Below are 24,793 nucleotides of genomic sequence, written 5' to 3' on the forward strand. Positions count from 1 at the left end.
CACGTTTACATGACTTTGATTATAGCCCTCTTTCGGTTTGCCAGTTCTTAAAGCCTAGAAGTCATGTCTTTATGGATACGTGTTTTGCATGCTTAGTCCTGTCTGACTCTGTTATCCTGTGGACTGTAGCCCACCAAGTTCTTCTGTCCATGGGATTTCTCAGGCATGAATACTGGAGCGGGTTGCCATTTTCCTCCTCCAAGGGATCAAACCTCTTCCCAACCCAGGAATCAAACCCACATCTCCTCCGTCTTCTGCATTGCAGGTGGATTCTTCACCTGCTGAGCCATCAGGAAGTCGTCCACAGTTGACCTTTTATACAGAACAGATTATATAATTGGTTCTTAATCACTTATTGAAGATCATGATGAATTTTAAAAGAGATATCTAGATGCCTGTTGACCTGGAAATAAGGTTACACATAACAGTACATATCAAATTTATGCAGAATACCAGGAACAGTGAAGACTAATACTGGCACATTATATATTTCATGTAGATGTTCTGAAGATAAAAATTGACCCTCCATGGACCCTGTTTGGGATAACTTTGAAATGAACTTCAAAGTGAACACATACTAAGATTCATGTTGAGTTTATAGACTTGATGACTTCAAGATAGAGTTCACTTCACTTGAGTTTTTTACTCACTAGGACGCTGTTGCTAAACCTAACACTTCTTTTGGAAAGGAAGACAGCATACTTTCCATGACAAACAAAGTTATTTCATTAGTTAGATGTTTTTTTTTGAAACAAGTAAATGAAAATCCCAACCTGAATCAACTTAAAAGTATCCTCATAAGCAAGATGCCCAGAACAGAGATGGCTTACAGTTGGTTAAAGCAACAACGCTGCTGCTAAGTCGCTTCAGTCGTGTCCGACTCTGTGCGACCCCAGAGACGGCAGCCCACCAGGCTCCCCGTACCCGGGATTCTCCAGGCAAGAACACCGGAGTGGGTTGCCATTTCCTTCTCCAATGCATGAAAGTGAAAAGTGAAAGTGAAGTCGCTCAGTCGTTTCCGACCCTTAGCCTACCAGGCTCATCCATCCATGGGATTTTCCAGGCAAGAGTACTAGAGTGGGGTGCCATTGCCTTCTCCATAAAGCAACTTTAAATAGTATAATTGAGAATTCAGTTTCTCTCTACCTGCTGCTCCTTCTTCCTGAGACCGCCAGCTCACCATTCAGTTTAACGACGTCTGTGGTTACAAGAAGGCTGTCATCCAGGCATTGCCTTCAGGCCTGACAACAGTGTCTGGAAGAGTAACAGCAACTCTCCCCCGTGTCTCCCAAGGACACAGGTCTTTGGAGAAGCATCCACCAGACTCTCAGATGTGATTGGCCACAGGTGTGCCCATGCCTAAACCCATCATGGGCAAGGGCATTGAGAATGATTGGCTTAAACCAAGGAGGAAGTTTCTCATCTCCCCACATCAGGGCTCTACTCCCAAGAAAGAAATGAGGGACGAGTATTGGATAGAACCAAAAGCAATTGTTAGTGTTCTCTTCCTAGGTGCATGCAACTCCATGCAGTGAGTGTTGCTCTTTTCCTCAGATAAATACTGATGTATATTTTAAATGCATTTCTTTCTTACCTGCAAGATTTACTTTGATGTATGGCTTTTCTGAGCCTGAAAAATATGAGTGCTGTAAGCCCTTGGGGAAAATAGTGCCAGGGCCAGAACCAACAGAAAATATGCAAGTGCCAGCTTTGTGACAAGAGCAGCATCCCCTGTGGGCCAGACTCCCAGTGAACAGGTGGGGTTGTCCTCGGAACTCCGCTTGCTCCCAGGTCAACCCCTGACCCCGGGACCTCTTCTGATCGCAGCAGTCATTTTCATATGAAGCTTGCATTAAACATGAAATTCCAGCTGTTAGAACTGAACCTTCCTTTTCCTGACAAGATAGCAAAAAGCTTAGCTGAAACTCAGGATCAACATGAACGGTCTCCTGAAGTGGGTAAATAGGTTGACCTGCACACGGCAGAAGCCTTCTGAGATCTGGAGGCCACTGAGAGAGGTGGATTCCCAGTATCACTGTCAAATAAAAAGAGTGAGAGAAAGGCTTAGGTCTTCATCAGAGGGGCCTGGAAATGTGGGCCAGAAGCTGGCCCTATTCTGGGGGCTGGCCCCGTTGGCCACTCAAGGGTTACATGGGCCTCTGTATTCAGAGTCTGCTGGCTCAGACTGTAAAGAGTCCCCCTGCAGAGCAGGAGACCTGGGTTAATCCCTGGGTCAGGAAGATCCCCTGGAGAAGAGAATGGCAACCCATGCCAGTGTTCTCGCCTGGAGAATTCCATGGACAGAGGAGTCTGGTGGGCTACAGTCCACGGGGTTGCAGAGAGTCAGACACGACTGAGTGACTTCACTCACTCACTCACTCACTATAAAACCCTCCTTGAAAGAAGGGAGTGGCCTTTAGACATCAATGCAAAGCTTGGATTGATTAGGTCATCGATATGTTCCCACACCAAACTTGGGTCCATTCACCTGTGTGCAATAAAGCCATCTACTGACCCCAGGTTGTAGTAAAGGGAAGTGTGGTGTTTATTGCAGGGGAAGGTTTTATAAAACCTGTGAGGAGAGGGTTGCATGGTGTGTGACCTGTTCATGGACACTCTTCTGATTGGCTGACAGTGAGGTAATCAGGAGTCAAGGTCATTGCCTTCTGGTTTCAACAAGTCTGGGTTCTACATGCTTATGGTTAGCATACACTTAAATTCTTCCCCGTGGTGGGGGTTTCAGTATTTGCGAAACAGCTCAAGGACACGGCTCAGAATATTATCCACAGACCTTGATGAGGAGCTGAAGGTCTGTGACTTTCTGTAATGGCGAAACTGCTGTTATTTCGTCCTGCTTGACCCTTCTGTTTGTGCATCTTCTCACTTCTCTGATTAGATTTGTTCTTTGTGACTTGGGAGCAGCCCAGGAGGCCCACGTTTTTCTACAAGCAAGAGGCAGGCGGAGGACACCGTGGGGGTCTGTCCCAGGAACAAACACGGCGCTTACGAACGACAGCGTGTGAGGACAGAGCGCTGAATGAGTGGCTGCTCTCTGTCCCTCCCTGACAACCTCCCAAACCAAAGAAAGCGTTTCCTTCAAATGTTCCCCTTACAAGTCTCATCAGCATGCATTCGAAGGTCATGGTGGGGTTTACGGGTATCCTTGTCTCATGGACAGGTGGGTGCAGTCAAGGATGGAAGGAAGTCTGAAACCAGGGCTCTAGTACCAGTGTGTTGGGACACTCCGAACCAGGGGCCAGGGCGAGGCGTTCACCAGATGAAAACTGAGAGTATGGAGCCCTAAAACCTGGGGAAGGTGGAAGAAGAGTGAGGTGGAAAACCCAAAAAGTTCAGAGCTAGGTTCTGTAAGGAAGAACCAAGCTCATTGCTTACTCTTTTTGATCCCAGTGTTCGCTCAGGAGATAACTCGGGGGAGAGAGGCAAAAAAAGAGAAAAACGAAGAGTAGAAAATACCCAAGTTTTACCACTTGCTTAGGTTTTTTTAACTATGCGTTTTCTCATATAAAATGGAAATGATGATCGTGAAAGTGACTCAGATTTTCTGGAGCAGCAAAAGCATAGGTTAGAGCGCTTGCTGACACACAGTCAGTTATGAGATGGGCATTGAATCAAACTTGCCTGTATTATTCTGACATCTCTGTATAAACACATTAGACACGGCATAGTAGATGCTCAGTAGATAAGGGTTTAATGTGTTTCCACATCAAGGTCTTAATTTATCAAGCTATTTTATAATTGATAAGGATGTCTCACACTACTATTGTTGCCAACATGGTTCCATAATAAGTTTGTTAAACTAGGAAATATTGATTCCACCTTATAGTAACATCATCAGTTACATTATATGTTCTCATCTCCTAGACCTGCTGTAAAAAATTAGCAGAAACTAACCTAGAGCCAGACATCCCAGAATGCAAAGTCAAGTGGGCCTTAGGAAGCATCACTATGAACAAATTAGTGGAGGTGATGGAATTCCAGTGGAGCTATTTCAAATCCTAAAAGATGATGCTGTGAAAGTGCTGCACTCAATGTGCCAGCAAATTTGGAAAACTCAGCAGTAGCCACAGGACTGGAAAAGGTCAGTTTTCATTCCAATCCCCAAGAAAGGTAATGCCAAAGAATGCTCAAACTACCACATAATTGCACTCATTTCACATGCTAGTAAAGTAATGCTTAAAATTATCCAAGCCAGGCTTCAATAGTATGTGAATTGTGAACTTCCAGATGTTCAAGCTGGATTTAGAAAAGGCAGAGGAACCAGAAATCAAATTGCCAACATCTGGTGGGTCATCAGAAAAGCAAGAGAGTTCCAGAAAAATGTCTACTTCTGCTTTATTGACTATGCCAAAACCTTTGACTGTGTGGACCCCAACAAACTGTGGAAAATTCTTAAAGAGATGGGAATACCAGACTGCTTGACCTGCCTCTTGAGAAACCTGTGTATGCAGGTCAGGAAGCAACAGTTAGAACTGGACATAGAAAAACAGACTGGTTCCAAATTGGGAAAGGAGTATGTCAAGGCTGTATCCTGTCATCCTGTGTATTTAATGTACTCATATGCAGAGTACATTATGAGAAACGCTGGGCTGGAAGAAGCACAAGCTGGAATCAAGATTGCTGGGAGAAATATCAATAACCTCAGATATGCAGATGACACCACCCTTATGGCAGAAAGTGAAGAGGAATTAAGGAGCCTCTTGATGAAAGTGAAAGAGGAGAGTGAAAAAGCTGACTTAAAACTCAACATTCAGAAAGTGAAGATCATGGCATCCAATCCCATCACTTCATGGGAAATAGATGGGGAAACAGTGGAAACAGTGGCTGACTTTATTCTGCAGGGCTCCAAAATCACTGCAGATGGTGACTGCAACCATGAAGTTAAATATGCTTACTCCTTGGAAGAAAACTTAAGACCAACCTAGACAGCATATTAAAAAGCAGAGACATTACTTTGTCAATAAAGGTCTGTCTAGTCAAGGCTATGGTATTTCCAGTAGTCATGTATGGATGTGAGAGTTGGACTATAAAGAAAGCTGAGCACTGAAGAATTGATGCTTTTGAACTGTGGTGTTGGAGAAGACTCTTGAGAGTCCCTTGGACTGCAAGGAGATCCAACCAGTCCCTCCTAAAGGAAATCAGTCCTGAATATTTATTGGAAGGACTGATGCTGAAGCTGAAACTCCAGTACTTTGGCCACCTGATGAGAAGAACTGACTCATTTGAAAAGACCCTGATGTTGGGAAAGATTGGGGGCAGGAGGAGAAGGGGATGACAGAGGATGAGATGGTTGGATGGCCTCACTGACTCGATGGACATGAGTTGGAGTGAACTCCAGGAGTTTGTGATGGACAGGGAGGCCTGGCGTGCTGCAGTCCACTGGGTCACAAGGAGTTGGACACGACTGAGCGACTGAACTGAACTGGGTGGCTTAAAGTGGCTTCCCAAGTGGCGCTAGTGGTAGAGAACCTGTCTGCAAATGTAGGAGATCCAAGAGGCTTGGGTTCGATCCCTGGATCAGGAAGATCCCCTGGAGGAGGGCATGGCAACCCACTCCAGTATTCTTGCCTGGAGAATTCCATGAACAGAGAAGCCTGGTGGGCTACAGGCCATAGGGTTGAAAAGAGTCGGACACGACTGAAGTGACTTAACGGGAATGCGAATGGCTTGAACTACCAAAATGCATCACCTCAAATGGACATGCGTTTGAGGAAGTGGGAGGAATTCCAGAGATCCCCGGCATCTGGAGAAGTGGTGTAGAGATGTGCAGGCAGCTCGGTGTGAGTCGCTCAGGCGAGTCCGACTCTGCGGCCCAGTGGACTGGAGCCCGCCAGGCTCCTCTGTCCACGGGATTCTCCAGGAGAGAGTACTGGGGTGGGTTGCTGTGCCTCCTCCAGGGATCTTCCCGGCCCAGGGGCTGAACCCGTGTCTCTTGTGTCTCTTGCACTAGCAGATGGATTCTTCACTACCAGTGCCCCCCATACAGGCATTTGTTAGTAGCTTCCTCCTCCCTGACAAATAAACGATGGTTCCCATCCACATTTTCCCATGTTTCATTGGTCACTTCGGTTGCTATGGATTTCCATTTTTCCCCCAATTTTTCATATTTTAGGAAGAAAAATATGTAAATAGATGTGGTCAATCTGTCATCATTAACCGGAAGACTCAACTAAAGTTCATTTTTGATATTCATTTTTAATATAACTAGAATGTGTTTTATGAAGTTCACGATGTGAGAGAAGGTCATGCATTTTATTTGTTAGTGTGGTCGCTTTAATTCAAAGAGCCGACCAGTTCCACCAGCAGCAATATTGTTGAGTAATGATCGCCTTCCCAATGATGTATGAGGCTTCTCTGAAAACTTTATATGCTCTTTCATATATGTTAGATTTTGCTTCAGAACCTTCTCTGTGTCTTTTTAATACATTGTTTTCTTTCTCGATACTAAAATAATGCTATTTTAAAATTTTAAAAATATAGAAAATTACAACAAAGAAAATAAAAAGTACCCTCTTCCCATTCCTCTGCATTTATTTCCCACAGATTACAATGCACATATGCACAATTTAGACGCAAATTTGAACTTGCTACATATATTATTGAGCAGTTTTTCTTAGTCACTTAACATTATATAGTAAACACTCAGTGCATTAATTACTTTTTATAACATGATTTCTAATTGCTTGAGAGTATTTTATCTTATAAATATGGCATAATTTGTTTCTTTAAGTAGTTTGCCAACACCAGCTATTACATAAATTTTGAGTTTCTGTTTCCAATTCGAAACTGATTCTTCTTTAATGTGCATTTTTGAGTGACTTCTGAAGTAACTTTCCCCTCTCTGCTTACTGAACATACAGTTCTTGCTTTTCTTCTAAGTTCTGGGATCTTTTAGGTGGACCGGGGTCAGAGACCTACTGATCCAGTTCTGGAGCTTTCTCGTTCAGTCGTGTCCGACCCTCAGTAACCCCGTGGACTGCAGCCTACCAGGTTCCTCCATCTATGGGATTTTCCCCAAGTACTGGAGTACTTGGCAAGAGTCCTGGAGTGAGATGCCATTGCCTTCTTCGAGGCTTACCCTGACCCCTCGTTGAATCTGCAGTCTCTCTCTCATCACTCTCAACTTTCTCTCACCTTGCAGGACGTTTCTTTTCCTCTTTCATCCCTATAGCTGTTACCACTTTCCAACGTATGCTCCGGCTCACTTATTCATTTTGCCTTATTGTTATCACCCTCTCTGCACACCAGAGTGTAATTTCCATGAGCACAGGCCGCCTTTGCTCGATCACTCATACACCTGTGTACCTAGAGGAGCGTCTGATGCACAATAGATGCTCAGTAAATCTTTTATGAATAAGTCCATTTTATTCTTTATTCTCATTCTTTTACCCCTTAAGTGTTTACTGAGCCCCTAGAGGGAGGCCCTGACCCGGGAATAGATTGCTGTGTGCTGCCTCCCCTGGCTCCTGAGGACCTTCCAGTTGGAGGGAGGGGAGAGAAATGAGAAGCCGGCCTCTCAGTGGTGTGTGCACTGGGCCTCCTGATACAAGTACAGGTGGTGCTCCGGGAGCCGGAGGGCAAGGCTTGAGGGGAGGAAGCGCGTAGTGTGTGTGCAGAAGGTGCGGATGGCATCGCTGTCCTGAGTCTTGCTGGAGCCAGGGTGCTCCTGCCACGCAAGCAGGGGGAGGGCGGGGCAGGAAGGACACCCCAGACCACGAAGGGCTTCCCGACCAAGTCTGGGCTTCCTCTGAAGGGAGCTGAGACAGGTTGAGGGGTTTGAAGTTACATGATCAAACGCACGTTTTAAAAGGTCACTTTGAAGCTTGTGAAGGATGAATGAGAAGGAGACAGACCAAGACGGGAGATCGTTTTGTGAGGTATTTGCTGTAGTCGGGCTGAGAAATGATCAGGTCCAAGCAAAAGTCGCAGCAGAGAGCGATGCAAGAAAGGGAGATATTTCACACCAAGCCAAAGGATACAGCTGACAAGGCTTCACGATCAAGTGATTAGAAAATAGATTACAGAAAACAGAGGGGGCAATTCTAGGACATACTCTTGAATGTTTTTATTTTAATGACAAGCTAGGTAGTGATACTTCTGCACACACAGCAGATGGGGGCAGGAAGTCATAATTAGCATTTTAATGTGCTCATCTTAATACACGTAGCATATGTCCAGGGAAAGCATCTTGTGGGCAGTTAAGAGGGGGCCTCTCAAATTTTAATACAGCAATGTGGAACAGGAGTATTTGGGATTTGTAGCCAGTAGGTGCTGATTGAGGCTATGGGTGAATGTAATTACCCAAGATATATATAAACAGTGAGGAAATATAAAACTCAGAATAAATCTTGAGAATATTAGCAGTTAATTGGCAATCAGGGGTGGGGACCAGAGGGAAAAAAGAGGCGCCCTAAAAGAAGGAGGATCTAGAAAGAAAAACAGAAAGGAAGAAAGCAAGAAGAAGCAGCATCGGGGCGAGGCAAGCTGTCAGCTCCCAAGGGGCCTCCATCCCTTAGGTCAGCGTGACCTTGGGAAGCGCACATTCCATGAAACGCGGAGAAGATGCCAAGGTGCCATCAGTGTTCTTATTTTGCTTTATGTTTTAAGTTACTTGAACATTTTTTAAATAAAGATGAAGAACCAGAATCAGAAAGGTGTCATGGACCACCACTTCATCTCCATTTTAAAGAAAACACAAACTCTGAGAGTGGGACATGCCTCGTCTAAGTTCCCACGGTCAGAAAGGCTCGGCTCCGTTCATCTACCTGCCCGCTGGCAACTGGATTTGTTCATCTGGTTGGGATTCTGGGAATAAAATTGGGCTTCTTGAAATGTCTTTCTTATCTACTTACCTAAGTCGTATCTTCGAAACCAACGGCAGCAAGGTCAGAGCAGTCATGTATGATTGGAGGGGATGGCCTTGACCGTGGACGTTTGTCACAGGATCCTAAAACTGTTTCTGGGTCAGCCGTGGGACCACCACCCAGGACCTGGACGCCCCGGCCAAGCTGTCGTCTGGAGAGCCACGGTTCTGGGGCTGACACCAGGCGCGACCTACATCCAGTGTGAGGCTCGTTTACATCAGACCTCCTCTTGTAAAGTTGTAGACAAGCGTCTGAAGCATTCACAGCCCTTTGCTCTCGGATCGACACTGCTACAGTGATCCCTGCACCAGCTCTGAAGAGGCGACCCCAGCGCTGGCTTCTGTCTTCCTGAAGCCTCTCTCTAGCCGCGCACGCGGTGGACTTACCTCCGAGGAGCTCTCTGCTCCCTTCTCACCCCCGTTTCCTGCTGGTCGTGTGCAGCTGCTGTCCAGCTGGTATCTGCTTGGCTAATGTGTGAACTCACACCCCAGGTGGTGCCGCAGGGAGCTGAGACCACAGGTGTGACCTGTGTCTTGTGACCGGGGGTGGGGGGTGGCCCCCGCTCCTGAGGTCTGCCAAACATGAGACAGCGGCGGCTCCCCTCTGCGTGCCTGACAAATGCCCACTCACCCAAGCCTTACCCAGCCAGGCAGGGTGCTCCCGTCCCTGGCAGACACAGGGAAAAACAGGGCAGGGAAGCTGCGGGTGATCCGTGGGGGGTTCCCTCCACGCCAGCCTGCGCTCAGGGTCAGAAAGGCTTCTGTGCGGGCGGCCAGTTACAAGTGGAGTGCCCACAGTGCTCCTGGCACAGAGTGCTTCCTCTCAGGACACCCTTCATCTCCACCCTCCTGAGGAGAGTGAAAGTCTCCCTTTCTACAGCACTGCTGATCAGACGCCTCTCGAGGCCCTCTCCCCAACACTTCTCAGCAGATTCTCTGTCTTCAAGAATCTTCAGCCGCTGAGTGGCACGAATAGCATTTACGGATGGAGCTGGACCATGGTTAATAAAAGCTCCCAAGAAGGCAGCCCATGTGAGCGATGCAGAAGGTGTGAAGAATTTTAAATTGAAAGTGACAAGCATCCTGCATGCCTAGGTGTGCCCATGTTTTCACTACATGACTGGAGCGCCAAAATGCCGGCTTCTTGTCTGAATATTAATTAGTATTTAAGACTCATTAAGCTGGTTTTAGTGATTTATTTCATTCTGTAATTAGATATGATAATTAGATTATCTCTATCAGATTTTCAACTTTCCCTTAATAAGAAAGTGTTCAATAAATGCAGATATAAATTTATCAAATTGCAATACACCATTTGAATTAGGTTGCAAATCTTGTTTTGAAATCGTTGGACAATAGTCTGACAATGGGGAGATGTTTTTTGTTCATCTGAACACATGTTTCCCAGGGGGTCAGTGTGTCCCGGTGGTATTTTGGGACCTGTGTCAGACGACATAACTGCCTCATGGTATTAAATTTTGACCTTCAGAATTCAGTGGGAAATTGATGGAATGGCACCACACCCGTTTATGGCTGGCCTATGTCATTTATAGCATTCTAAAGAACGGTTCCTTCTCAGACGGAAGCAGTTCCTTATGGAAGATAGCATAGAATAAGACATATGTAATAAACTGGAATGAGAACCAGTTAATTAGTCCTGGCCCTTTGTTTATGCAACTGTGTAGTTACATGAACGTGTGTATAAGCCACCCTTCAAATCAGGAGTAGATAGATAATTTGTGCCATTTATGGGAGATAGATAATTCTGCTTAAGAAGGGATTGAATCTGTCTACTTTGCTATAAATCAAGCAACGTGTCAGGGCTGATTCCACAGATCAGTAAAATAAAAGCCAGGAAGCAGAGACAGAGATCAGAGTTATTTTGGTCTGGCTCCCGGGAGGGCCGGTATCCGGAGTGCTGGGACCCACGCTGGCGCCGGACCCGGGTCCTTCCCGTGCCTGGCACTGCCCACGGTTCCTGTAGATGCTGCCCTCGGAGCAGCCCCGAGGGCACCCGGAGCCTCTCCGTCTGCTCTCCAGTGTGGAGACGGCGGCCAGGTTCAGAGCCGGCAGTGGTTCCCAGGGATCTGGGGCTCCTCTCTCACTAGAGAAGTGAATACCGTGTTTCCTTAAACATGAATGCGGACATGTGGTCTGACACATGCTCTGAAAATGGGGCAGAATATCTGAAGTCAGGTCTGCTCCAGTCAGTCGGGACATATGGGCACCGTTCAGAGAGACTCTGCATCTGAATTTCTGATTTGCTCTAAGCCCAGTAGCCCCAGCTTTGTTGGCTGCGTGACACTGGGAGCCACCACCCCTGTGTGCGAAGCGCCAGTCTCGGGGCTGGGATGCCAGCGTAAGCAGAGCAAAGAAACCCTGCCCTGCGCACGCCTGCCCAGACCCTCCTGTTGGTGAGCATATACTGAATAGGATTGAAATGGCTATTTTTCCATAGATTTGGAGGAATCTTATGGAGCTTTCATGTGGCTTAATATTTTCAGCCTGGGAATTTGGGCAAGAAGTTACCCGTGAAAACATGCCCTGCTGTTCATCTGGCACCAAGGAGGGCCTGAGGGAGGGGCGGAGCCTCCCCTAAGGCTGGGGCTTGGAAGTGGTGGGCTTAGGGGGGCGGGCAAAGACATTTGGCAGAAGGAGAGCATGAAGGTGAGGGCCCGGCTGTGGTACAGGAGGGCGCGGGAGCGGCCCTATGCTGAGAGGGCAGCTCGCGGCCTGGGAGCGAGGGCGCGCCTGCAAGCCGGCGTGGGCTGGTCTCCAGGGCCTTTTCTGCACGCGGTACCTGTCCTGTCCTCGCACCAGAGGAGGAAAGGGAAAGACAGGGACGACGGAGGGCCCATCTCCCCGAGGGCTGACCGAAGGAGGCCGTGGGCAGACCGACGGCTAACAATGTTTACAGCGGCACTAGGAAGAGGCAGGTCCTTCCAGACGCCAGCCGGGGCTGGAAGCTGGGTGAGGCTGGCTTGGCTGGGATCAGCAGCACAGCCGAGAGGCGGGCCACACCCCCGGCACCATGGCCGTCTGGACCAAATCCCAGTGAGCGACTTCAGCGGGTGCCGGCTCTGAGCACCAGTGTCCCCCCCGACGCTGACCCTGAAGTTAATAGTGTATGCTAGGTCTTCTTTTTGACCCAGTTTAACCTTGGATTTTTTTTTTTTTTCTCTTACTCTCCGCAAGCTCTGCAAGTCTGTCCAGCTCCACAACGCGGCTCTCCTGGGGAACCTCGGCCCCCACGGTCCCCACTGCTCCCCGCCTACAGGGCCGTGCCCCCGATTTATGTGTTGAGCCTGCAGAACTAGCGCTTTATTCCACTCTGCCTCTCACTTGGACATCTGAAAGATGTGTTATTCTCATTTAGAATATTTGCATAATTCTCTCCACACACCAGTGCTAAGTATGAAGTCTCTGCCCTCTGACTCTCTTGTGAGGGAGAAAGTACTGAACGCAGTTGGAAACATGAGTGTTGACGACACGACTGGATGGGCCACGCCTGCGCAGAGCTGCCTAAGTCACAACAGGAGAGCCCGCCTTACTTCAGGCGGACAGAATGCTCTCTGAGAGCAGTGGCAGCGAGGCTGGAGTGGAAGAGGCAGAAAGAGGGGCCATTCAGATGGGGAGCAGTGGGAGGTATTCCAGGCAAGGGAGAGCAAACATCTTAAGGGGAGAAAGAGCCGCCAATTCCAGAATCTCTTGGAAAGCAGAGAGCAGCCTGGAGCTGCGGTGGGACGGCTGGGCAGGGGCATGTCCCTCAAAAACACAGCACCGTGGGCTCTCGGGTAAGACGTCCTGGACGGAAGGCTCCAGCCCTGCAACTTAGGATAGAAAGACTCCTGGGGAAAGCTCTGCTGTCCTGGCAGATGCAGTCCAGGAGTACGGCTGCCCCCAGGTAGGACCGCCCAGCATTTTAAATGGGGCCACTGCCACCCAGGAACTGGATCTTCAGCTGGATTTAATTCTAATTATTAATATTTAAAATATAAAACCCAAGGCTCAGTTCCATTGTTGGAAAAGTTTTAAATGTACTTAGAACAACGTGGGAAGGTGAATCCACTTTTTCAGCAGTCAGCTTCGTGAAGTCTACATGCAGATCAACTGTTTCTGATAAGAAGCTGGCATCCAAATTGTGATGTGCCCTCAGTGCCAGACACACGCTGCATTTGGAAGAAGAAGGCAAATATCTCGTTAACCATTTTATATAGATTAAATGTGAAAGTGGCATTTATACATGGGGTTAAATAAATAGATGACAAAAATAAATTTCACCCCTTGCATGTTGCTTCTGTCAGTGTGACTGCTGGACAGTTGTAAGCTACGGATGAGCCCCATGTTCTATTTCTAGTAGACAGCGGCGGTGGAGACCTGCACGTCCTCGCCTCTAAGGTGGGGTGAGTTCGGGCCCGTCTGGCAGGTTCTGCTCATGGCTGACACAGGAGGTGAGGCATGTGGCTCAGTGCCTGCTACACAGCACGTGTCCGGGAGAGGCTAGGCGGTGTCATCCCTGAACGAAATTTCTCGCTGCTGATGCTCCCAGAATTCTTCCTGAGTCTCTCCCCTCCTCTCTCTGTACCCGCGTCACCTCCAGGACTCATCGGTTTCTCCCTGTGAATGGTTCCCAGCCCCTCCCTCTCCAGCATCTCTACCTCCTCCTCACCAGCCACAGGCACCGCCACCTTGTGCTTCAGTTCAGTTCCGTTCAGTTCAGTCGCTTGGTCGTGTCCGACTCTTTGCAACCCCATGGATTGCAGCACACCAGGCCTCCCCATCCATCGCCAATTCCTGGAGCTTACTCAAACTCATGTCCATTGAGTCGGTGATGCCATCCAACCATCTCATCCTCTGTCATCCCCTTCTCTTCCTGCCTTCAGTCTTTCCCAACATCAGGGTCTTTTCAAATGAGTCAGCTCTTCTCATCAGGTGGCCAAAGTATTGGAGCTTCAGCTTTAGCATCAATCCTTCCAATGAATATTCAGGGCAGATTTCCTTTAGGAGGGACTGGTTGGATCTCCTTGTAGTCCAAGGGACTCTCAAGAGTCTTCTTCAACACCACAGTTCAAAAGCATCAATTCTTTGGTGCTCAGCTTTCCTTATAGTCCAACTCTCACATCCATACATGACTACCAGAGAAACCATAGCTTTGACTAGACAGACCTTTGTTGACAAAGTAATGTCTCTGCTTTTTAATATATTATCTATGTTGGTCATAGCTTTTCTTCCAAGGAGCAAGCATCTTTTAATTTCATGGCTGCAGTCATCATCTGCAGTGATTTTGGAGCCCCCCAAAATAAAGTCTGACACTGTTTCCATTGTTTCCCCATCTACTCCCCATGAAGTGATGGGACTGGATGCCATGATCTTAGTTTTCTGAATGTTGAGTTTTAAGCCAACTTTTTCACTCTCCTCTTTCACTTTCATCCAGAGGCTCTTTAGTTCCTCTTCACTTTCTGGCATGAGGATGGTGTCATCTGCATATCTGAAGTTATTGATATTTCTCTGGGCAGTCTTGATTCCAGCTTGTGCTTCATCCAACCTGGCATTTCACATGATGTACTCTGCATAGAAGTTAAATAAGCAGGATGACAATATATCGCCTTGACATACTCCTTTCCCAATTTGGAACCAGCCTGTTGTTCCATGTCTGGTTCTAACTGCTGCTTCTTGGTCTACATACAGATTTCTCAGGAGGCAGGTCAGGTGTCCTGGTATCCCGTCTCTTGAAGAATTTTCCAGTTTGTTGTGATTCACTCAGTCAAAGGCTTTGGCATAGTCAATAAAGCAGAAGTAGATGCTTTTCTGGAACTGTCTTGCTTTTTTGATGATCCAGCGGATGTTGGCAATTTGATCTCCAGTTGCTTCTTAAACTGGTCCTCGTGTGCTTTGCCCCATAATTCTGAATTAAATGAGAGACTCTGCTAGTAATGAACATGCAGTCATTCGGGGGCCCCCATTGCTCTGGGGTGATGTGCCCGTATATCCCTACCCACCTTTCTGGCCTCACTGTCCACCCTGCTCTCTGCCTGCTCAGCCAGCCTGGACTTCCGCCACTGGCTCAGCTGCTTGGACACTTGCAGTCACCTGTTCCTAGTCACCTGTTTCCACTTTTCTTCTCCTGACGAACGCCTGCCTGCCCTTCAGAGCCCCACTCGAGTGAACCCTCCCACGAGCTTCTTCCCTGCATCTCAGAGCAGAGGGCTCTCTGCTGGAAGGCTTCGCAGCTCTGGGCTTTTCCTCCCCTGTGCTGTCCAGAGGGGCCGACTCACCTGAGACCACAGAGCACCTCCATCGGGGCTTGAGATCAGAGACACCACTTATGCCAGCAGTGAGTCACCCAGCTGTGGCCTGGGAGCGGTTGTCTGAAAGTCAGTTTTCCATTGTGAGCAACAAGTGTGCCAAAAGCCAATCAACTGAACATCAATTCAACAAATGACCAATTCACCAAATGGTATTAACCAGGAGGTAATTTGCTGAGCCACTGCTGAATTTCTGCATGTGACTTTTTGTTCCTGTAATTTCAGCCCCAGCCCAGGCTCTAAAACCCTCAAACATCCCCATGCTCAAACTGGTTACCCCAGTTTGTAGCAGCCACTGTGCCGTTGGCCAGAGGGAGGGGTGAGGTGAGGACAGGAGTGGGCTGGGGCGAAGCTGTGATGAGCGTGAGGACGAGGAGAATTGCCGCTCGAGAGTGGGCGGCTCATAGTGGACACTGGCTCTAAGACACCAGGAACCTGGTAGTCTGAGGGCTCCAAGAGGGCCGGGGATGGGGTGAGTGAATCGATAGATAACTAGCTGATTAATTCACACAAAGCACGTAGCTCAGTTCCTGACCCTCAGGTATGCGCGTTAGTATGGAGGACTCTGAAATAGTACAGCTTTTTGTTTCTCTAAGGAGCTGCTAATACCCTCTCTATATCAGTTAGAGAACTGTGTTCTCTGCTTGGTCTCTTCCTTCTCGGGAAGGTCTTCAGAATTGTCCGATTTGTAAACGTAAACTCTCACCAGGTGTGTCCAGGATGTCTGTGTGTTCCCTTCATCTCGGGGTCTTTCGGTCTGAGACCCTTCATCTTGTTTCACTTTTATTCTAGAAACTCTATTGTCCGAAGGTCCTCAACTGTTCCTCCCTCCAGTGTGTTCTTCCTGAGGCATTTCTTATCATATGTGCAAGCTTCTCTGCGTGGCCTTTGAATCTCTTAGCTTTAAGCTTCTGCTCACTTCAGACTTTCTAGCCGTCTTTGAGAAGAGTCCTTAAATATTATTCGCCAGCTCAAGATGTTTCACTTTAGGGGCAAGATTCCTCCCATATAGTCAATCTGTTTTTAAACAAGCCTTTTAAGTGTAATATACATATAGAAAAGGCAAGAGCTGTTGTTGAGTCGCTCAGTCGTGTCCGACTCTTTGCGACCCCATGGACTGCAGCACGCCAGGCCTCCCTGTCCTTCACTATCTCCCGGAGTTTGCTCGAACTCATGTCCATTGAGTCAGTGATGCCGTCCAACCACCTCATTCTCTGTTGTCCTCTTCTCTTCCTTCCTTCCAGCATCAGAGTCTTTCTCAAGTCAGCTCTTCACATCAGGTGGCCAAAATATTAGAGCTTCAGCTTCAGCGTCAGTCCTGCCAATGGATATTCAGGGCTGACTTTCTTTACGATTGACTGGTTTGGTCTCTTTGCAGTCCAAAGGACTCTCCAAAGTCTACTTCAGGTTGTCCGAGAGCACTGGCTTTGGGTGCCCCGTCTCAAGCATCGAACTCGTATTGGTTATGAGAAGAAGGGAGGGGCCTTCTGGGTGGGCAGGACACAGGCAAGCCTATGGCCGATTCCTGTTGACGTGTGGCAAAAACCACCACAACATTGTGAAGTAGTTATCCTACAATTAAAATAAATAAACTAATTTAATAAAAAATATATTCGGGGGAAAAAAGAATCTTCTCCACCACTACAATTTGAAAGCATCTATTCTTCGGCTCTCAGCTTTCTTTAGGGTCCAAATTTCACATGCATACATGACTACTGGAAAAACCATAGCTCTGATTATACAAACCTTTGTCAACAAAGTAATGTCTCTGCTTCCTAATACAGGGTCTATGTTTCTCACAGCTTCTCTTCCAAGGGGCAAGCATCTTTTAATTTCATGGCTGCATTCGTCATCTGTAGTGACTTTGGAGCCCAAGAAAATAAAGTCTGTCTCTGTTTCCACTGTTTGCCCGTCTATTTGCCACGAAGTGATGGGGCTGGATGCCAGGATCTTAGTTTTGTGAATGTTGAGTTTTAGGCCGGCTTTTTCACTTTCCTCTTTCACCCTCATCAAGAGGCTTCTCAGCTCCTCTTTGCTTTCTGCCATTAGACTGGTGCCATCTCCATATCTGAGATTGTTGATATTTCTCCCAGCAATCTTGATTCTAGCTGGTGATTGATACAGCCTGGCATTTCGCATGTTGCACTCTGCATATAAGTTAAATAAGCAAGGTGACAATATACAGCCTTGACGTTCTCCTTTCCCAATTTGGAACCAGTCGATTGTTCCATGTCTGGTTCTAACTGTTGCTTTTTGACCTGCATACAGGTTTCTCAGGAAGGAGATCAGATGACCTGGTATACCCATCTCTTTAAGAATCTTCCATAGTTTGCTGTGACATTGTACAGGAGACAGGGATCAAGACCATCCCCATGGAAAAGAAATGCAAAAAAAGCAAAATGGCTGTCTGAGGAGGCCTTACAAATAGCTGTGAAAAGAAGAGAAGTGAAAAGATATAAACGTCTGAATGCAGAGTTCCAAAGAATAGCAAGAAGAGATAAGAAAGCTTCCTCAGTGATCAATGCAAAGAAATAGAGAAAAACAACAGAATGGGAAAGACTAGAGATCTCTTCAAGAAAATTAGAGATACCAAGGGAACATTTCATGCAAAGATGAGCTCGATAAAGGACAGAAATGGTATGGACCTAACAGAAGCAGAAGATATTAAGAAGAGGTGGCAAGAATACACAGAACTGTACAAAAAAGATCTTCATGACCAAGATAATCACAATGGTGTGATCACTCACCTAGAGCCAGACATCCTGGAATGTGAAGTCCAGTGAGCCTTAGAAAGCATCACTATAAACAAAGCTAGTGGAGGTGATGGAATTCCAGTTGAGCTATTTCAAATCCTGAAACAAGATGCTGTGAAAGTGCTGCACTCAATATGTCAGCAAATTTGGAAAACTCAGCAGTGGTCACAGGACTGGAAAAGGTCGGTTTTCATTCCAATCCCAAAGAAAGACAATGCCAAAGAATGCTCAAATTACCGGACAATTGCATTCATCTCACATGCTAGTAAAGTAATGCTCAAAATTCTCTAAGCCAGGCTTCAGCAAATGTGAACCATGAACTTCCAGATGTTCAAGCTGGTTTTAGAAAAGGCAGAGAAACCAGAGATCAAATTGCCAACATCCAGTGGATCATCGAAAAAGCAAGAGAGTTCCACAAAAATATTTCTTTCTGCTTTATTGACTATGCCAAAGCCTTTGACTGTGTGGATCACAACAAACTGTGGAAAATTCTGAAAGAGATGGGAATACCAGACCACCTAACCTGCCTCTTGAGAAATCTGTATGCAGGTCAGGAAGCAACAGTTAGAACTGGACATGGAACAACAGACTGGTTCCAAATAGGAAAAGGAGTACGTCAAGGCTGTATATTGTCACCCTGCTTATTTAACTTCTATGCAGAGTACATCATGAGAAATGCTGGGCTGGATGAAGCACAAGCTGGAATATCAATAACCTCAGATATGCAGATGACACCATCCTTATGGCAGAAAGTGAAGAGGAACAAAAAAGCCTCTTGATGAAAGTGAAAGAGGAGAGTGAAAAAGTTGGCTTAAAACTCAACATTCAGAAAACAAAGATCATGGCATCTGGTCCCATCACTTCATGGGAAATAGATGGGGAAACAGTGTCAGACTTTATTTTTGGGGGCTCCAAAATCACTGCAGATGGTGACTGTAGCCATGAAATTAAAAGACGCTTACTCCTTGGAAGAAAAGTTATGAGCAACCTAGATAGCATATTCAAAAGCAGAGACATTACTTTGCTGACTAAGGTCCATCTAGTCAAGGCTATGGCTTTTCCTGTGGTCATGTATGGATGTGAGAGTTGGACTGTGAAGAAGGCTGAGCGCCAAAGAATTGATGCTTTTGAACTGTGGTGTTGGAGAAGACTCTTGAGAGTCCCTTGGACTGCAAGGAGATCCAACCAGTCCATTCTGAAGGAGATCAGCCCTGGGATTTCTTTGGAAGGAATGATGCTAAAGCTGAAACTCCAGTACTCTGGCCACCTCATGCGAAGAGTTGACTCATTGGAAAAGACTCTGATGCTGGGAGGGATTGGGGGCAGGAGGAGAAGGGGACGACCGAGGATGAGATGGCTGGATGGCATCACGGACTCGATGGACGTGAGTCTGAGTGAACTCCGGGAGATGGTGATGAACAGGGAGGCCTGGCGTGCTGCGATTCATGGGGTCGCAAAGAGTCGGACATGACTGAGCGACTGAACTGAACTGAAGCGAACACAGTCAAAGGCTTTAGTGTAGTCAATGAAACAGAAGTAGATGTTTTTCCGGAAGTCTCTTGCTTTTTCTATGAAACAAACAACGTTGGCAATTCGATTTCTGGTTCCTCTGCCTTTTCTAAATCCAGCCTGTACATCTGGCAGTTCATAATAGAAAAGGGAATGAAACACAAATGGGCATTTTGTCTGTAAATCAAACATCTGAAGCCCCTTACAGCCTCTTCTGCAGCAATCTCTCTCCCCACTACTGGTGAATACCACTCCAGCTTCTGTGCAACAGTCTCTCTCTCGCTCTCTCTCTCTTTTTTTTTTTTTTTACTGAAAAACTCATGACTTTATTCAGATGAAGGTCCTCTACAAAAAGCAGGATTCTGTCAGCCGTGTCTGTGACACATTTACAAAATATCTTTGCTTTTTTTAAAATTTTGGTCAAATTAAGAACGGTTGATTAAGAACATTTCCAGTAAGAAGAAAAACATGGGGTAGTAACTTAAAGAACTCAATGAAAACTTCTATTTTTAGTTCTTAAACAACACGCAGAGCGTTCTTCCTCTCAGGGCTCCGTGTGGGCCGAGGCGCCTTGTCCGTGCTGCCCCGGTGGGCCGGCCGCCGCGCCCTCTGGGGCAGGTATTGCACGTCGGGCTTCGTGGACGCTCCGCAGCGTCCCTGCACACGGCATCTCTGCTCAGTAGTTTCCGGGCACTTGTCACACATCTTCTGCTCCTTTTTCGTTGCTGAAATAGGGGATAGGTGATCCATGACTTGCTGTAGAATATCCTTAGTCACTGGGAGGCAGATTGCTGAAATAGTATTGTGGTGCCAGTTGCATAGATAGCTCGGGAGCTATCTCGGAGGCGGTCCTGATGTAGTTGTTGTTGGTGATGCTGAATTTGTGGAAGAGAACCCACTCGGGCATCTTCCTGGCAGCGGAGTAACGGGGTGCGACCTGGCTGTGCATCAGTTCTCTTCATAGTCTGTGCTTTTCCTCTTGTTTCCGTATCCCTAAGCAGAGTCAGCACCACCACCATCATCACTAGTAAAAGTAACCCAGGCATCGTTACAAGCTCTTTCCCTACGTTAACCAGAGTGCCCTCACAACAAATCTACAAGGTACCTTGAAGCCTTCACCTCGTTTCACAGATAAATCAATAAAGACAGAGAGTTAATTTTCACGCACAAAGATGCTTAGAAAGTAGCAGAGTTGTGAGGCTGTGGAGGGGTTTTCCTCCTGAGCCCTGTGAACTCAGCTACTATGCTTTCTGCATTCTCATAGGTACATTTGCGATTCAGGAATCAGTTCAGTTCAGCCGCTCAGTCGTGTCCGACTCTTTGCGACCCCATGGACTGCAGCACGCCAGGCCTCCCTGTCCATTGCCAGCTCCCGGAGTCTAACCAAACTCATGTCCACTGAGTCGGTGCTGCTGACTCGTCCTCTGTCGTCCCCTCTCCTCCTGCCTTCTCCTGCCTTCTCAGCATAGTGGGCAGTTTTCTTTTTTCTGTTTTAACTTTTTGTTTTTGCTCAATGTTATGTTTGTAGGAATTATCCATGTTTTCATGTATGGGTATAATTAAGTTTTTATTTTCCTCTTAATGGACATTTGGGTTGTTCCCAGAATTTGACTGGTTTGGAGAATACCACTTTGGATATTCTGTACAAGGGTCTGATGTGCCAATAATGGGATGTCCAAGGTTGCACCCAGGACTGAGACTGGCACATTGAAGGAGATAATCCCTATCTATCAGCTGGCTCTCTGCATATCCATCTCTATCTATCTACCCACCCGCATCTATCTGCCTATTTATCTATCAAGAGAAACTAGAAAGGGGCAGACTGAGAGAAAACGTGCGAGTGGCAGAGTGTGCCCCCTGAGCTGATGCCCCCCGCACTCACACGAGCCGCATGTACAGGCGTCCATTTCTCCACCCCCTTAGTGACATTCAGCGTCATCAGACCTCTGAGTTTGTAGGTATGCAAAGATTCCTCACTTTGTTTCTAGTTTGAATGTCCATGATAACCCATAAGGTGCAGCTCTGTTATCTGTACTTACTAACCCAGGGTCACCATCCTCCAGGTTCTAAAGCCTGCTGATCTGAGGTGGAGCAGGTGTCATAATAACAGAAATAAAGTGCACAGTAAATGCAATGTGCTTGAATCATCCTGAAGCCATCTCTCCTGGCCCTGCCCATGGAAAATCATCTTTCACAAAACCGGTCCCTGGTGACAAACAGTTTGGGAACCATTGTTACTAATCAATGAATATTCTTTCTGAAGAAGTAGTTTGCCTAATTCCTTTTATTCTTTTCTGACATGCAGGATTTCTTTTCTAGGTAATATTTTGCTAGTTATATATATGAAGTGTCTTCTCTAATTATGTGGTTTATCTTTTCATACTGTGAATGGTGTATTTCAATAAGTATAAGTTTCTTGTTTTACTGAAGGTGAATCTATCAGTGTTTCTCTCTAGAGCTGGTGCCTCGACTGGCTTATTTCAAGTATATTTACTTCCCCAGTTTAGTTCAGTTCAGTTGCTCAGTTATGTCCAACTCTTTGCGACCCCATGGACTGTAGCACGCCAGGCCTCCCTGTCCATCACCCACTCCCGGAGCTTGCTCAAACTCATGTCCATGGAGTCGGTGATGCCATCCAACCATCTCATCCTCTGCCGTCCCCTTCTCCTCCCGCCCTCAATCTTTCCCAGCATCAGGGTCTTTTCAAATGAATCAGTTATTCACATCAGGTGGCCAAAGTATTGGAGTTTTAGCTTCAGCATCAATCCTTCCCCAGAGGCAATAAATACATTCTCCCATACAGAAGTTTAGTTCACCCAGTAGAACTTTCATTTGTCTTAAAATGATGTGTGTATCTTAGAATATAAGTTTAATTTTATGTATTTAAAATTTTTTCCTGTATTTTTTGAAACAGTATACTTTCTACACTGAATTAAAGTGTAATCTCTGTCATAAATCAAGCGTCCACCTTTTCATGCATTTGTTTCTGAACACTCTACTCTGCTCTATTTCTGTATTTGTCTACGCCTGCACCAATTTTATCCTTTTTGACTACCATGGCTCTAACACTAGTCCTGGTGCAGGTAGAAGAAACCCTCTCACCGTCTTTATTCAAGAGCACTGTACCTCTCCCTGACTGTAAACGCCACGTAAGGGTTGCATTAAGCTTCTGAACTCAAACACACATACACGCATAACTGTTCATATTTTAATTGAGATAATCTTAAATGTTGAATTAACGTCTTAATTACATGGAGGCTTTCAACGCAGGGACATGACATAGCTTCATATAGCTGGATCTTTCTAAAAGTTATCAATAAATTCCATCATGTTATCTGCCGAATTCTTACCACACCTCTAGTTCTAGTTAAATATATTTTAAGAAATGTGGTCAATGTTTTTGTTGACATTTTAGAAAATACATTTTTTCATTTAATTTGTTTAACTTTCTCTTCATCAAACTTAACTGATTTTTATATGGAATTTTATTTCAGCAAACTTCTTTGCCTAACATTTTAGTTGTTGTAAATTAAGAGAAGAATCTTTGGGATTATTTATGCATACAATCATAGAAAATGTAAATTTTTTTTTTGTTTTTTTTCCAAATAGATACCTTCTATTTGTTTTTCTTTCTTTTTTTTATTTGTTTCTCTTGACTTACTATCTTGGCTAGAATTTCTAGTAAACTACTGAACAGAAATGATAATAAGCAGAACATTTATTTCACTTCTGACCTCAAATGTACATGCTCACTTATTCACCATTCAGTGTTACAACAGAAAATCCCCAAAGCAGTGCAACTTCTAGCTACACAGACTCAAACTCCACACTCAAAGTAGAAGAAAAGAATGCACATTTCCAGACCAAAAAACCCAAAAGACTTTTTACCTCAGGCTCTGCTGTTGTACTCAAGATACCTGGCTTTAAACCAAAGAAAGCATAAAAAATCCACAAACTGTAACGAGACAAAAAAGCCTCAGAACCACACACTGTTGGAATTATCAGACAAGGAACATAAAAAAAAATAACTGCATGTAATGTCTCTTGCGGACACAGATGAATATGGTGCACGTTCAGGTGGCTGAATTTTAGCAAAGAGATGGACACTATAAGAAAAAAAATCACATGACTTAAAAAGTCACTAACAGAGATGGAGAATGCCTTCAACAGACTCATCAGCAGAAGTGACACAGCTGAGAAAAGAATCGGTGGACTTGAAGCCAGGGCCAGAGAGTTTACCCGGCTACGGCACACAAGGAAAAAGGAGGGACAGAAACAGCAGAACGTCCAGGAGCTGCAGGACCCATCCAGGGGCCCAAACGTGCAGCTGCAATCCCACAGACCAAAGAGGAAGAGGACGGCACAAAAGAGACGCTCTAGGAGAAAATGGTTGAGGATTTCCTAAAATTAATGCAGACGCCAAACCACAGATCTGAGGAGCTAAGAAAACATCAGCAAAATTATTACCAAAAGTAAACCTTCCAAAAGAAAAAAGAGAAATAGATAAATTCTAATCACTGTCTAATACTTAAGCTCATGTCCATTCTAATTAAACAAGCAGATTATTTAAGTAGGGACAACAGAAAGTTACTGCACACAACAGTCATAGAATGCATGTTTTTTAAAAACCATTTACGGAACATTCACCAAAGCATGCCACTTGCTAGACTATTGTGCTGTGCTAAGTTGCTCAGTCGTGTCCACCTCTTTGCAACTCCACGGACTGTCACCAGCCAGGCTCCTCTGTCCATGGGGATTCTCCAGGCAAGGATACTGGAGTGGGTTGCCATGCCCTCCTCCAGGGGATCTTCCAGAACCAGGGATCAAACCCAGGTCTCCAACACTGCAGGCGGATTCTTTACTGTCTGAGCCAGCAGGAAGCCCTGATGGACTGTGAAGCAAGACTGCTCCTATTTCACATGACTAACACCATACAGAATGTAGCCTTGAAGTTGCAGATGTTGGCAATTAATCATCAATTAAACATCTGCTGGATCATGGAAAAAGCAAGAGAGTTCCAGAAAAACATCTATTTCTGCTTTATTGACTATGCCAAAGCCTTTGACTGTGTGGATCACAATAAACTGTGGAAAATTCTGAAAGAGATGGGAATACCAGACCACCTAACCTGCCTCTTGAGCAATCTGTATGCAGGTCAGGAAGCAACAGTTCGAACTGGACATGGAACAACAGACTGGTTCCAAATAGGAAAAGGAGTACATCAAGGCTGTATATTGTCACCCTGCTTATTTAACTTATATGCAGAGTACATCATGAGAAACGCTGGACTGGAAGAAACACAAGCTGGAATCAAGATTGCCAGGAGAAATATCAATAACCTCAGA

Source organism: Oryx dammah, unplaced genomic scaffold (genome assembly GCF_014754425.2).
Source record: "Oryx dammah isolate SB20612 unplaced genomic scaffold, SCBI_Odam_1.1 HiC_scaffold_1, whole genome shotgun sequence".
Taxonomy (NCBI): Eukaryota; Metazoa; Chordata; class Mammalia; order Artiodactyla; family Bovidae; genus Oryx; species Oryx dammah.